Below are 15,090 nucleotides of genomic sequence, written 5' to 3' on the forward strand. Positions count from 1 at the left end.
AAAGTTTCAGCTTTCATTCATATGCCTGAGAACCCAGGTTACATGAGGTAGACACTTGCACTTCCCTCTAGTCCTATTTTCTATTATTTCCATGATATGGAAAAACCAATCTGCAGCTAATTTTGCTCTGTGGGTGTTCAATAGTTCAGAAAGCTCTATGAATGAGAATCATATTTCATAGATATTTTCTAGTGCCCACTTTCTGTCACAGAGTTCTTCAGTAGTCTAATTACCCGTATTCTTATGTAACTGGAATTTAAAGGACTGATATTTTTTTTCCTCAGGAAGAGACTAATTGCCATTTTTCCTGCCATTAAAATCTGCGATCACCTAATTGCTGCCTTTTTTCTTTTTTTTTTTTTTTTTTTTTTTTTTCCCAGAGGTAATATGAAAGGTACAAATATATAGTATGTTTTGAACCATATTTTTTGCCATTGGTCTGCTTCCATTTTCTTTTTCTTGGAAACTGACAAGGCAGAAACTTCAGTGTTGAAAATCTTCTTTACTTTCTTACCATGTTTTATGTTCCTGATGTATTATCTTCAAGTTCCCTGGATCAGGCTCAACTGAGCTTGGATAATTTTTATTTTTTTTTCAGTAGAACTCAGCTGTCATCTGTTTCTCAGATACTCCTTTACCTACTTTTTCTACCTGCTCCCTACATCTGTACCTTGTACTGCTTCACAAAGAACTGTATAATAGGAATTTTAACCCTTTCAACAGTTAATTTCCTAAATCACCTCAACTTCAAGTCATCTTCATATCCCATTTCCCCCAATGCAGAAGAGAAGCTGCTATAAGGAAAAAAAGCCAACCTCTTTGCAGATCTGTCTCTCTCTCCCTTTTATTTTTAAACATTCTTAGCTAAAGAAAATATTTATAACTATTCATCAGTGCAAGTCAATTTCGGAAGCTCAGTTTATCTTTACTTGCTCTCAGCATGTGATTGAGACGGCCTGTCCAGGCCTATAAATCAGGTCAATTCACAACTGTGAGGCACTGGAGATAACAAAACAATCAGGTAAATGGCAGATTCATGGAAGAACAGATACATAAACCTCTATTTACTTTGTCATAAAACTACCATCAGAGCATATGGATAATACTGAACACAAAAGCTGTAATCAGCAAACAGAAGGAGAGAACAATTCTGCTAATGTTCCTGCAGTACAAGGTACTGAGGATTATAATAAGGAACTCTCAGTATTGCAGTTAGCAGTCTTATGTCTTTGGAATAGAAATAAACACAAAATGAATTTAAGACAATTCAAGATGCTCAATCTTGCCATTAAATATATTTATGTCTGAGAATTTTTTAATGTTTTTTTAATTTTTTTTTCAGCTAAACCTAGCAGTAGTAATACAAGGATGAAACTCCAAGAGGAATAATTCTGGGGGTGGTCATCCAGAAAATGTTTCATGTAGCAAACTGGCTAAAGATACTCAAAATCTTAAATTTGATTTTAGATATGGTGATTAACCTGCTTTACCCCTACAACAGTTTGGCCATCAGCAGTTTAGGTTAACACCCTGGGCAGAAAACTGATAACTCAAATTAATTTCTATCATGTCAGGTTAAGGGACAAGCTCAAGCAAAGCAGCAGGACAGACAGGCAAGGGAATTCAAAGCACATTTAAATCATGAATGTAGTCAGACACTGCAGCAGAATTTCCCAGGCATTGTGAATTCTCAGCATCTCTTTTCCTGAGATTAAAAATAAGTCAAGGGGGTTTATTGTGTTTGGTCAGCACAGTGATGCTCAAAACTTGACGGTGTATTCAACTGTTGAAAGTCCTGGAGACCACCTCTGCTGCAAAGGATATCAGAAAAGAATTCAAAAATAAAAGGCAGATGGTGCTTTACACATTAGATCATTTTGAGCATCCTCTCTACTTCAAAGCTAATCTCCTTTAGTCATTCAAGGACTCAGTTTTTTAGATTTGTGAGGTTGTGCACTTTAGGGAATCCTTGAGAAGTTGACTGAGTAGTACCAAAGAGCTTACTGATACAGAAAGGAACCCAAACACAGCAGCAACTACATTATTGTCTGAATCAGAAGAATTTCTTAATATGCAACAAATTTCTGCCACATTTTAAGGAGTCACAAATCTGTTGAAACTTCCTGGGTGTCCAATGAGCTCATCCTTTGTGCTTTAAAGTTCTGGGGTCTAGAACTGTGAAAGTGTCATTCTGTGCATCTTCTCCATATGAGGTATGCGTGTATGGCAGAGCTTTTTTTTGATGCTTTGGAGTTCAAAACAGCAACACCATCTCAGTACCCTGGGGAATCACGATCCTCAAATCACAGAAAGCTTAAAAGTAGCATTTCAACAGAATAATCTGAAGTATCATTTATCTTTTTATCTTTTTTTCCATTAAAGCAGCACTGTTACATTTCCAGAACTTTGGAATTCTCTTAACCCTTCTCATGACTAAAATAGATTCTATATTTACATTACTATAAAGTAAACACAACATGTATGCATCAACACACCAACAGTTAAAACAACTGAAAACCCAAAGTTTTAGGATACACATATCTATAACTATTTGGAAATTGTTTTATAGAAGTAGGTTTGGATTTAAAAAGGCCATAAGAAAACAATCTTAACTCCTACTCCAAATTTCCATTTCCTTTTATTTTTTTCCCCTTTTGCTGAAATCCTTTTATATGAGAAAGCAAATAGTGCAGTTAGTAGTGCCACCACAGTGTGTCATGGGAGTTATGCTTCGGGCACCTCCTCCTCACTCTCACTTCTCAGCAATCCATTCCCAGGCTAGACTGAATCTTTCTCATTTCTCTGATTACACATTTTCCCCAAATACCTAAGTTAATCAATTTTTCATTTCTCTCCAGTGAGCTATGAATATTTTAATTTAGGTTCCAGGATATAATATATACAGAGATATGGGTGAAAAGCCTGATATAACTTTGTTGAGTATTGAATATTCATGTAATCCACTGTTCATCAGACTGATCATGCTTTGAAATTTTGTGTTAAATTGATGAAATAGTTAAAAGTTGCAAAATTATTGTCTTAATACTGTTACTGTTGGACTGATGACAATGACTACTGACAATTCCTGAAAGAGTAAAATTAAATTGATTTCAGAGGGTTGACTCTCTTTGTCCCATGATATTCCATTTTTGTCAGCAATTATTCTTCAGCATTCTATGGAACATGGTAACCAAAGACATAAATATGCACTGTTATATTACACTGGTTCAATTATGCCATATAAATAGGAATTGCACTCCACACTCTGAAACTTTTGAAATCATCTCTCCTGCCTCCTTTACAAATTTCTCGAAGAATTGTGCTTTGCCCTTGTACCCAAAAGAGAATTTACTTTTAAGTATTTATTTAAAATCACACAGCCATTAAGAGATTTTGAATTTAAAATACTGAGGAATATTTCCTCTGTGCACAGTAAAGAGGCAATATATTATTAGTACTGTAAATCACAGAATATGGGGAGACCTTCAACTTGATCAGATAAGAGCTCTTCCCCAGGAGTCCTTAACAGTTATTTCCTAACAACCAGTAGCCTTTCCTTTTTATTCTCTTTTTTATTGTTTTTCTTTTTTTCTTTTTTTTCTTTTTTTTTTTTTTTAATAAAGGTAGCCTCAAAGAGTCATGGACATCCTTCCACAGTTCTTTCACTGCAACATAAGAAACTACAAAGAATCACTTAGAAGTGCTTTTTCCTTTTTCAGTTTGTTAGTTAATTTTCTTCTTCAGAAAATTTCATTAAGCAGGGCCAAAGCACCAGTTTTAAATTAATTCTTAATATACAAAGTTTTTTGCTTGACCATTTATGAGCAAATAATTTAGAAATCATTAAATCTAATTGTTCTGGATTTAGGAGTGATAGTCAGAGACAAAACATGGATTCAAAGAACTGTGGTTTCAGGACTGTGCCAGCACGCACATACCAAGTATATACCACTTCTGCAACTTCCAGCTTTTTTACCTAAGAGGGATGGAAAGCATTTATGTAATTTGCACATCTGTGAACTGAAATTTGCATGCATAGTATTTAAAAAATTCCTTGGAGATTGAAAAGCAGACATCCCAATAAAAACAAACAAAGTGGTAATAGGAATACATGTTACAACAGCAAACACAGGCAACCAATCATTTACAACATAAGCAAAAACATCACTGACAAATAAAGAAAGCACCCTTTCTGGAAAATAAAAAGAGGCTTTGCATCTGAAGAATATTTTGCATTTGCATAACACCTTTCAATTTCAGTGCTTCATAAACATGAATTAACTATAGCCATGTCTAAACTAGAATGCAGCTTATAAATATAGACTCTAGAAAGAAAAGTTTGTCATCTGTGGCAGCCTACAGCAGCCTAGATTGTACTGTTAAGGCTTATCTCAGGCAATGCTGAAGAGCTGCAGTGTTTATCCCTTATCAAAGCCATCCAGAGCAGCGCATCCTCCTGGGTATAAGTCCTGACAGCAGTTCCACATCTATGATCACCATCCATATCATAATGGCATCAAGCCGTGGTGCACTCACTCCTGTCTCCCTCTCTGCCCTGCCCCGCTCCCAGCAGAAATATGCTACACTGGCAAGAGAACAGTTGCACTGCTGTAAGTGCAGGTAAGCAGAGGGATTCAGTGAGCGCAGAACGCTCACACCCCAGATTAGCACGCTGATGTCAGCCATGCCTTGTGCTGCAGACATGATCTCAGCTTCAAATCACTATCCCAGTGCATTGATTTGTGCTGCTGGAGCCATGTTTAATTGAGACCCAGAGGGGACTGTTTTCTAATCACTCGATGATGTAGCCCCAATCCTGAAAACACCTCCATACACGCCTAATTTTAAGAAGATGAGCAGCATGACTCAAATGCTAAAACTTAAGCTTGTCTGTATCTGTAAATTGCATCTACCCATACGAAGGGGAACATGGATTGTTGATTGAAACAGTGAGGCCTGACTTCCAACTCTTGATTTTAGTTGAGATACCTATGGAATACTTTGGGCTTCAAGTGAAAATATTTAGCAATCAAAGATTACAAGCGGGTTTGAAGAGCATTATACTGACCTGAAGGTACCCTGTAGCATTTCATATTGTTGATTTAGGTAAAATTAAAATTTTTCAAAATCAGGAATAAATTCTTAGTGCAGACACAAACTTCAGTTTCTTCCAGCTTTTCTCCTCATTGTCACCAGTTTCCCTTGGATGAACAAGTGGTCCAGCTGTACTCATCATAACTGATGAGACAGCTTGACATCCACTGTTAGGGCTAAGAAGTAAACGGTACCTTTGTGTTCATGTAGCTACAATGCTCTCTCTCCACAGGGCTATACCTTTAGGAGTAAGGTAAAACATGGGAAGTGAATATCTCTGACCCTATTTCAGTGAATATCACAGAAAGAAAAAGGTTTATTTACATAAATGAGACTCCTTTGCTGTGTGAATAGCCAGCTGAGGTCTTGATGCAGAAAGAATAATGTTAGAGACCACCTGTGTGTACCTAAGGGGATTTAGAAGGTGAGAAGGAGTTGAAAAAATAAGCAGATATGGCATATGGCCTCTGGCAGGCTTACACAGATCCATCAGAAAACAGTAATAACTCCCTACAGTCTAAAGCTTCAGAAGGGGGCTGCCCACCACAACAATGCCTCACTTCCGAGGCTCAACTCTTACTGGAATCCTGGAATCTTTTAGGTTGGAAAAGTCAAGTCAAGACAACATCAAGTCCAAACATCAGCTTGGCACTGCTATGTCAGCCTCTAAGCCATGTCCCATATCCACACATCTTTTCAACACCCCCAGGGATGGTGACTCCATCACTTCCCTGGGTAAAATGTGTCAATGCTTGACAACACTTTCCATGAAGAAATTTTTGCTAATAGCCAGCCTAAACCTTCCATGGCACAACTTCAAGCCGTTTCCTCTCACCCTGATTCTTGTTACCTGAGAGAGGAGGCTGGCACTCACCTGCCTACAACCTCCTTTTGGTGGTTGTAGGGAGCAATGAGTCTCATTTTCTCAAGGCTAAATAGCCTCAGCTCCCTCAGCTGGTTCTCATAAGACTTGTGCTCCAGACCCTTCACCAGCTTTGTTGCCCTTCTCTCAACATGCTGCAGCACCTCAATGTCTTTTGGTAGTGAGGGGCCCAAAAATAAACTCATTACTTGAGGTGTGTTTAGTACAGGACAACACTGATAGAGTTTACCCTTCAACAAAGTTTCTCAGGAATCTGGTGTCATGTTTTAAACCCAGCCAGCAGCCAAGCCTCATCCAGCCCTTCACTCACTCCTCATTTGGGGAGTTGGGACTAGGAGAGAATCAGAAAGGAAAATGCTGGGAAACTCATGGATTGAGATAAAGACAGCTTAATAGGGAAAGCAAACACCACACATGCAAGCAAAGCAAAACAAGAAATTAATTCACTGTTCCCATGGGCAGGCAGGTGTTCAGCCATTCTCCGGAGAGCAGGGCCCCACCACATATAACAGTGACTTGCGGAGACAAAGACCTTCACTCCAAATGTCCCCCTCCTTCCCCCCACTTTATATACCTTAATATATGGCCTGGAATAACCCTTTGATTAATTGGGGTCACCTGTCCTGGCTGTGTCTCCTCCCAGCCTCCCATGCATCCCCAACTTCCTCTCTAACATGGCAGTACAGAAAGCAGAAAAGGCCTTGGTTCTGTGTAAGCCTGCTCAGCAGTGTCTGTATTATCAACCCTGTTTAACACAAATCCAAAACAGCCCCATACCAGTCTGTGAAGAAAATTCTTCTTTCTGTGAGGAAAATTAACCCTATCCCAGCAAACACCAGCACACCAGAGATAAGGAATTGGCTATTATTTACACATTTGTTTATAACATCTAGCTTTGATATAATTCTGATTTCATCTGATAGCTTGTGCTGGGTGATCCTGGTCTTTTCATGTGATAGGACAGTTGTGTTTTGAAATTCTTACCGTGTGCAGACACCAGCATCATTAACAAGACAGCCTACAACCCTGGCACCAGGGTGAGACTGTGTGTGTTTCTAACAGCAATTGAGGCAAGAGGAGAACATGACATTTCTCTGTCATGCATAGCAACCATTCCATGTCCCCCTTCCACAACACTTTACTGCTAGGCATCATCCAAATTTGCTATGCAGAATATGTCCTTTTGCATATAAAATTCAACAGCAGCAGTTTCTTGCCAGATCATAATCTTCGTGATTATATAGCTGATTTTATAGTAGTTCTAGTCATAGGTTTATACTCCCAACCAACCAGATCCTTTTGGAGTAAGGCCTTGAAGCCACCACACAAGCCTGCACAATGGGCCACAGTCACAGCCAGGGACTGCCTGGCTTCTATCCAGTGCTACACCTTTTAGATAGTAAGTCATAGTATCCATACACATTAAAGTCGGTAGGAGGTAATTAAACAGCTTTGTGGATTTGGACTGAGTCAATCCTAAGTCAAAAGTCTTTATGCCTTTTACTAAATAACTGTTTCCTTTATACTGCTTCAGGAATGAGGATACCATCAGCTAGCAGAACAGAGAAGAAGCCAGTGCAGTACATTCCTTTTATTCTCTAGAGTTTAGGTACCTGGGCCTCAGGGAATAATCTTGCTGAAGTCATAATTAACAATTTAGCAGTGAAGAAACTTGTACTTGACCAAGAGGCACAGGAGCAAGTATCCTTCATTATGAGGCATTATACCCCAGTCCAACACAGGAGAATATCTTCAAGAGAAGACATATGCCTTGGCATGTGTGCCTCTGCTGTGTAAACCATCTCATTCTCCTGCTTTGTGTTGGTCTGTCAGATGCAAACATGCAGCCCACATGGTTTTATGCCCTTTGAAAATATTGCTGATTATAGTTGGTCTGAAATGCCAACTCTAGCATCTGTCTCAGAAATATTCAGGCATCTGAAATCCGCCTAAAACTTTCATTAGAGACCTAGGTTCCTTACTGGAACTACAAGTTAAATCTGTGAAAGAGCATATTTTGGAAGGACTCCATTTTGATTGTATCATTGGACTTGAAATAGACTAAGATGCTAGAAAATGCTATATAAAATAATTTCCCTTTCTGGAGAGTAAGCACAATGTAATTTTTGGTTGGGTTTTTTGGTTTTTTGTTGCTTTTTAAAATTTCTGTGTCTCAATCTGTTTTTATTTTAATTGTTTCATTCTGAAGTTAACACCACGTTTATTCTTAAGTTAATGTTCTGTGCAATAAATCTGCTTTCTGGTTAGAAAAAGAGTAAGAAATTCTTTAGGATAGGAATTAACAAACCATCTCAAGAAATTTTGGTTGGTTTTTCTTTTATTTACTTCTAAGGGTGACAAACCATTTGTGATTCCCTGCCCCAGATACCAGTTTTTCCTAGCACATTTGCAGTTGTTCATTTGTGCAAGAAGACCTTGATCAGGCAAACACCCCTCTGGTTTCAATGAAAAAGCTTCACTTAAAGCACACAAAAATATGAATTTAATTGTCTCCAGGAATTACATCATGTGCAGATTTCTACTGTGCTGGTTTTAGGATTTTATTATTAGAAATTGAGTGAGAGATAGATTTAGAAGCTGCTTCAGCCTAGAATTTATCATATGTTGTTTATTAGAAGATTCCTTGTTCTTCATTACGCCCTTATCACCTTTAAAAGGTGATTAATGAACTGTTATAGAGCCAGTATGAGATTAGGAAACAGCAGCATTTTGCCACTGTGGAATTTTCAGTGATGTTTCCACACTTTCCTAGATGAGGAAAACATGAGTGCAAAAAACAGAAACAAAAAATCTGTTTCTGTTCCTCTGAAAAACAGGCTAGAGGGAGGGATTAATTCTACCATTTCAGTAGGGTTTGAGTATTGTGCACGCACGGCTGGAACCTAGCAAAGGAAGGGGGCTGGTGTGTTAATGTGTGTCTGGCCCATCTGAGAGACGACACGGGGAGATCTCTGTCTCTCTGCGCAGGAAGACGAGAACAGGCACGCTGGAAGCTTACACAGGAAAACATTATCAAGGATTTTGGTGTAAAGTTGCAAAGTGATGGGCTTAATGGGTGCAGGTACTGACAGGATCCCAGGGACTGGCATTAAATAAGAACATGAGTACTCCCTCTGTAATGACTGGAATAGTGTACACCTCCAGGGGACATTTGTTTCAGATGTTTGCCTCTAAAAGATGTTCTCTTCTAACAGATGAGCACACTCAGAGGCTTGTTTCTTTCTGAAAATAATTTTCAATTGAAAAGGTCAGTTCCTCTAAATACTGTAAAATCTACTTAAATGATCTAAAAATTAGTTCCTCTTGTGAAAGATTAAATAATGACCCAAAGTTAAATAATGACTCAATGGATCCAGCTCAATTGAACAAAAACTTCTGCAACACAGCCACAAGAAAAATGTTCCCTCTATATACGTGTGTATTTAAGGAATCATATCTGACCATGAGTGTGTCAACAGTTTATCTTTAATTCCAGTGACAATGATAAGAAGCAATTTAAAAATATATCTTTCAAGAAGAGAAGTAAATTCTATACACGGATTGTGAAGGCTCCTTATCTTGGAGCCTGTCTGGTTGATAGGGGGTCCTAGTCCTTCTTAAAGCTTGCTTATCTACAAATCCTGTGATCATATTTCCTCTAGTGCTGCAAGAACTCACACTGATTATCTTTGGATGTAGGTAGCATAAGTGGCTTTTTTTCTGTAGGTTATAGCACATTATGCAAATTTAGTATATGTCTTTTGAAAGAAAAATATTTTTTTTATATGGAAAAAGCTTGATTAAAGATATTCAAAACCCTACACAATGTTTGTATCAGGAAAGTATTTTTGTCACAATTCTGAAAAAAAGAAAAATATTTTGTGTCTCTTTGACTTCTAAAACCTTCCAGGCATAGAAAGTTTCTTTGATGCAGCCAGTATGTTTCAATGTGTCTTTCTCAATGGATGCAGTTTGAGCTAGGGCTGTTGGAAGTGCACTCAGATCAGTTTTAGGTTTGGTGATAAAACCAAATCTTGGTCACCAAGCATTGCTGACCCAGCAGCTTGGAACACAGAAGTTCCTATAAACTGCTCTCTTTGACTTAGATGCCAGAAGTCAGGCAGTTAGAACCAAAGAATACAGCCACAAAATACTATTGCAACATGCAGCAAAAACTATTATGACAAGTAATAGTATAATGTACTTCACAGGAGGATTAAAAAAAAAAAAAGTAAAATACAGTAATAGGTAAATCATTTAACCCTGACTGCTGTTTCCAAGATAAATATGCAAATCTGTAGGAGCTGAGAATTTAGTTAATGTGTTTTAACACACTTTTATCAAAATGACAGTCAGGAAAAAAGGATCTGCTGGAGAGCTGGAGAAAGGACAAAAGGAAAAATGATTTCATGTTAATTTTCACGTTACATCCAAACTTTAACAGAAAAGCTGCTGTAGGAGATCATCTCAAGTACCTTGCTGGCATCATGTCCTGTCTCTGACAGGTGGGCATTAGCAGAGAAGAGTGTTTGATGCTTAGAGAAGAGTGCAAAAGCAAGACAAATATCAGGTAGGCTTTTTTACTCCTAGCATTGGGTAATCAGCAATTCAAAGATTTAGAGCTGAAAGCTTATTTTGACCATTATATTTAACAAACCCCGTTACAGACAGAAGGATATTCTGCTCACTTAATTTCCTTCAGCCTTTTATTGCAGACACTCCAAGTACCTAACTGACAAAAAATTTATACCACTACAGAAAGAGTAGGAATACATAAGGGAGGAGAGTTTTGGAAATAGAAAAATGGTAAATCCAGTCACAGGACATTGTCCCAGAACCTAATGAACACAGGGAGAGAAAGAGAGTTGGGGCTGGATAAAAAATGGGCCAACTGTGATTATGCAGATAAAGAACTCGACTCCATCATATCTCAGGGTTTTCTCCTTGCCTGTGCTTAGGAGTACTTAGGGCTTGTGGAATATAAAAAACTAGTTCTGTATCTGCAACACTGGATGAAAACCTGCTTTCAGGGGATCAAGCTGACTGTTTTGTTCACTGTTTTATTAAAGCACAGGAAAACCTTTACATGGAAGTCCTCTACAAGAGGACAGAGCAGCCAAGAGGGCAGAGCAGCCAAGGTGATGCTTCATGTGGACCCAATCTGCAAGTCAGGAGTAACCTGTGAGGTTTACTGCACTTTAGGCCATGCCAGTAGCTAGTGAGCTGTAGGAAAAGGAAGGGAAAAGAAAAAGAGGTTTGAGATACAGCTGGACTGAGGTGATAAAGACACAGAATACAGCAATTTTTCTGATTTCTCTTGGTCATAAGATCCATGGTTTTGCTAATCTCTCTTTTTAACTATTCCTACTTTCTTCCTTTCCAAAATTTGCAGTCAGATGGCAGTTCTGTCATTATTTGTAGTCAGATAGCACTTCTATCTTCAAGTCATTTACTTAAAAGTACAATCTTTTTATGTGTATTTATTTTAACTTTGCTTTATGATTGTTTCTTTCAGCAGGTCCTTATATTTACACTGTGAGAAATAATTGTTTCATGTTTATTTTCTTCATGATGACGATTATCATAGAGCTCTTTTAAATTAATCAGATATTCCCATTCCTTCTGAGCCAAGAGTCTTATCTCTGTACTTTCACATGTGAAACTATTCTGTATGTCAAGACTCCTCCTGCCATGTGCTCAATGTCCTCCTTCAGATGGGCTCTGTTATTCAAAATGTGGATTCAGAGTGAAAGTTTACAGTGGCATAACAACCTTTTCCAACTCATTCTGCATTCCTTTCTCATTAATTGTTAATTCTCTCTTTTTTGTTTGTTTTGGTTTAGTTTTGCTTTTAACAGTCTAGAACATTAACCTAAGGCTTTTAATGAATTGTTCCAAATAAATTACATTTCCAAGATGTGAGAGTTAATTTAAAGGTTTGTTTAGATTTCCTTCTGAGTAAATTGCTTCACACTCATCAACATGACCCTCATCTGCTATTTTATTATCAGCCACTAGTCCTCTTGAGTTCCCTATGGAAATCTTCTCAAGTAAATTGAGCAGGGCAAATACTAAACCTCTCTGAATACGGATCACCAACTTTTCTGACTTTCAGTGGATTATAATCCCAATATTGACCTTTCCCTCTTACTCTACTGGACCATCTGGTCTAGTATCTTTCATTCATACATTTGGCTGACTCAAGCAGACACAGTATTTATGAGGTTTAAAATGAGGAAGCCGAGGTACCCAAATCACCCTATGCATGGAGCAAGGAATGGGCAATTGTCCTGTTCCTATGGTACCTTTTGCTGTCTCCACTGCTGCAGCCAGAATGAAGTTACACAATGTGGCTGAGCCAATCCAGCCGCTCGGGGCTGCTCAGACAAGACATCTTCCTCCCACATCTCTCTTCCCACATTCTTGGCCTCATCGTCCTGTTTCTCTCCTCACATACCAGATCTGCCAACTGTCTGATACCTCAAAAAGCCAATTTAACTACCTAGTCCCCTGTTTATTCACTTCCTGTGTCACGTCCATTTTCCATCCATTTAAAAAGCTGAACGGTGTGAGCACAAAGCCTTTTGAAAACCCAATTTGGCACACAGAAAGGGTCAGAAGTCTGTAGCTGGAAAAAGTAGTAAGACCTCCTCACTTTTAAAGACAGTGAGCCATTAGATGAGATGAAGTCCTTTCTTGTGAACCCACTCTTAGAACAGGCTAAGCTGCCAAGCTACATTACCACTCGGCCAAAGGAAGTCTTCCTTCTTCCCCCTATTTCCAAGTTCTCCTTCGATTCCTCTCTTTTTTGTCTTAGTATTCCTTCCTTGCATCAGCTCTGGAAATCACACTGCCTGACTGAACTTTTCAGATCCTGAGGTAAGTCAACTCATCTCAGCAATCAGCCAAAGCAAAATAAACAAAATTTATTTGCTGGGTTCCAATTTGCATAGATTGCATCAGCTTACAAGGAGATCAGATGAGATCCTGGAGACTGTTTAAGGTAAACACTGGAGCTGAGTGGTGGGTAAGAGAGGGGAGACAGGGCAAGAGGGAGCACTAGAACTCCCATTCCTCGTTGCCTTTAAGAAGTTAATTTGAAACTATACCCATGGACTGGTATGGTTAAAGCTGGGTTCTAAATCTGAATTAAAGATGGGTTTTAAAGCACTTGTGTACAGCAGTATTTTTGTAGAGAAGAATAAAATACTCAGAGTGACTTGCTTCAGAAGATGGCGGGTAATACACTAGTGCTTATAATTCCCTTTCCTTCTGCTTTAAATACAAGAATGAATTGTTGGCATGTCTTTCTGAAGATCTCAAGATTCATATATATTCATTTTTTTCAAAAAAATGATCCTGCGTAACAGACTGCCTGAAATTCATTAATTACTTCTCCTAGAGGGAAGATACTGTGACAGAGAACAATTTGGTGAGCTTGCAGGTAAAAAATGTGATGTTACCAGCTAGTCACCTTTTAGCTCTTTGCATGCAGAAAGTATGATTAGACGGTGATCATACCCAGAACTTGAGTGGTTGTTGCTTTTTATTCAACGTGGCATGCTGGGAAGTGCCAGGGCCCTGATCTGGAATGTTAGTACAATATTCCTGGAAGATCAGAGCTGCAGTTTAAAGAAAACTAAGGACGTGTACATACAGATACAGATAATTTGAGGCACTTTGGAAAGTTAAGGACAAGCTAACTGAACTGTTGTGTCAACACTGCCTACAAAATTAACCTGTCTTTCTGCAAAGTTTTGCTACTATTTCTACTCTATCCAGAAACTAGCTTAGGTGCTGGGGAATGGAAATTCAAGGCCCTTCTTTTAATAAGAGCAATATCCATGCATTTTCATGTGGTTTTGTGTGTTTTTCTATAAACTAAGTAGGTCTTTTTGCCCCCTATGTTACTTCTCTTTGTGTTTTACAGATTAATTGAATATTGGAAGAAAGTGCATGCAGTTACTCTTTCATGGTGTACTAAACATCCTTTGCTCTTGTTTTTCAGGAAAGGGCTATGTTCCTCATTCTTAAGATTCTCTCCTTTATTACTCTGTAATACACTTATCATACACTCATATACGTTTTTCCTGGTTTTGGCCAGCCTAATTTTGCAAGTGCATAGGCTGAAAGGCTTTTTTTTCCCTCAGTTGTGGGGAAAATGTCTACTTATTATGCTGGAGTCCTTTCTACAATTCTTTGCATAACTACATGAATGTAACAAACATTTTGATTTACTTGTGTAGAGGGACCCACATTGCATATATTTGGTTGAAATTGATTTTGCATTTGCTAGAGGAAGAGGAACAATTTGCATGGTATTTTAATTTTTGGAATAAATTAAAATTGTGAGATGACTCTTCATAAGTAATAAAACCAGCTACAAATATCTTTGAGTTCCCATTTATTTTCATAATTAAAAGTGAATATTATTTTGTAGATAAAGCTATTTCATTTTAACTTCCCAATAGAAATAATTACTTGAACACTAATTATTCTCTAGAAGTTCTACACTGATTTGTTTTTTATGCCAAATAGGCCTTAAACATCTCTTAGGTACTGAAAAATTTTCCCAGTCCTTTGGATATAGGAAAATTCCCTCTTTGTGCCATATATAACCTGATTCAAAGCAAAAAGAAAGACTTCTATGGACTTAATGTGTGCTTCTGTTCATAATACTGAAATCAGACTATTTCAAGCCTACTCTGGCAGCACGATAAGAAAGCTGAAAGTTATTTTATTCAGGTTCCCTATTTTTTGTCTTATTTGAATGAATACACAAACAAGGCTTTTAAGAGGCTCCGGTCCCTCCCTTTGTAGTTACAGTTCAGAGAATTCAGAGGCGTGGGACTGAACTGAAAATATGTGGGGTATTCCTAGAGCTGCCAGTAATAGGTAAACCATGAAACGGGCCTTTGCTTTGTTTTCTTCAGCAAAATTGAATTCTTGAACAAGGGAGGAAGGCGGAAATTTAGAAAAATACTTTTTTCAGATAAGCCCTTACTCTGGTAGGCTCCTATTTAATCATTGCCTCTGGTTGATAAAACAATTCCCTATTGTGCTGTACCTTTGGGCAGCCACACAAAGAATCTGCCCTGTCAGAGGAAAAAAAA

The sequence above is a fragment of the Melospiza melodia genome, chromosome 4, assembly GCF_035770615.1.
Source record: "Melospiza melodia melodia isolate bMelMel2 chromosome 4, bMelMel2.pri, whole genome shotgun sequence".
Classification (NCBI taxonomy): Eukaryota; Metazoa; Chordata; class Aves; order Passeriformes; family Passerellidae; genus Melospiza; species Melospiza melodia.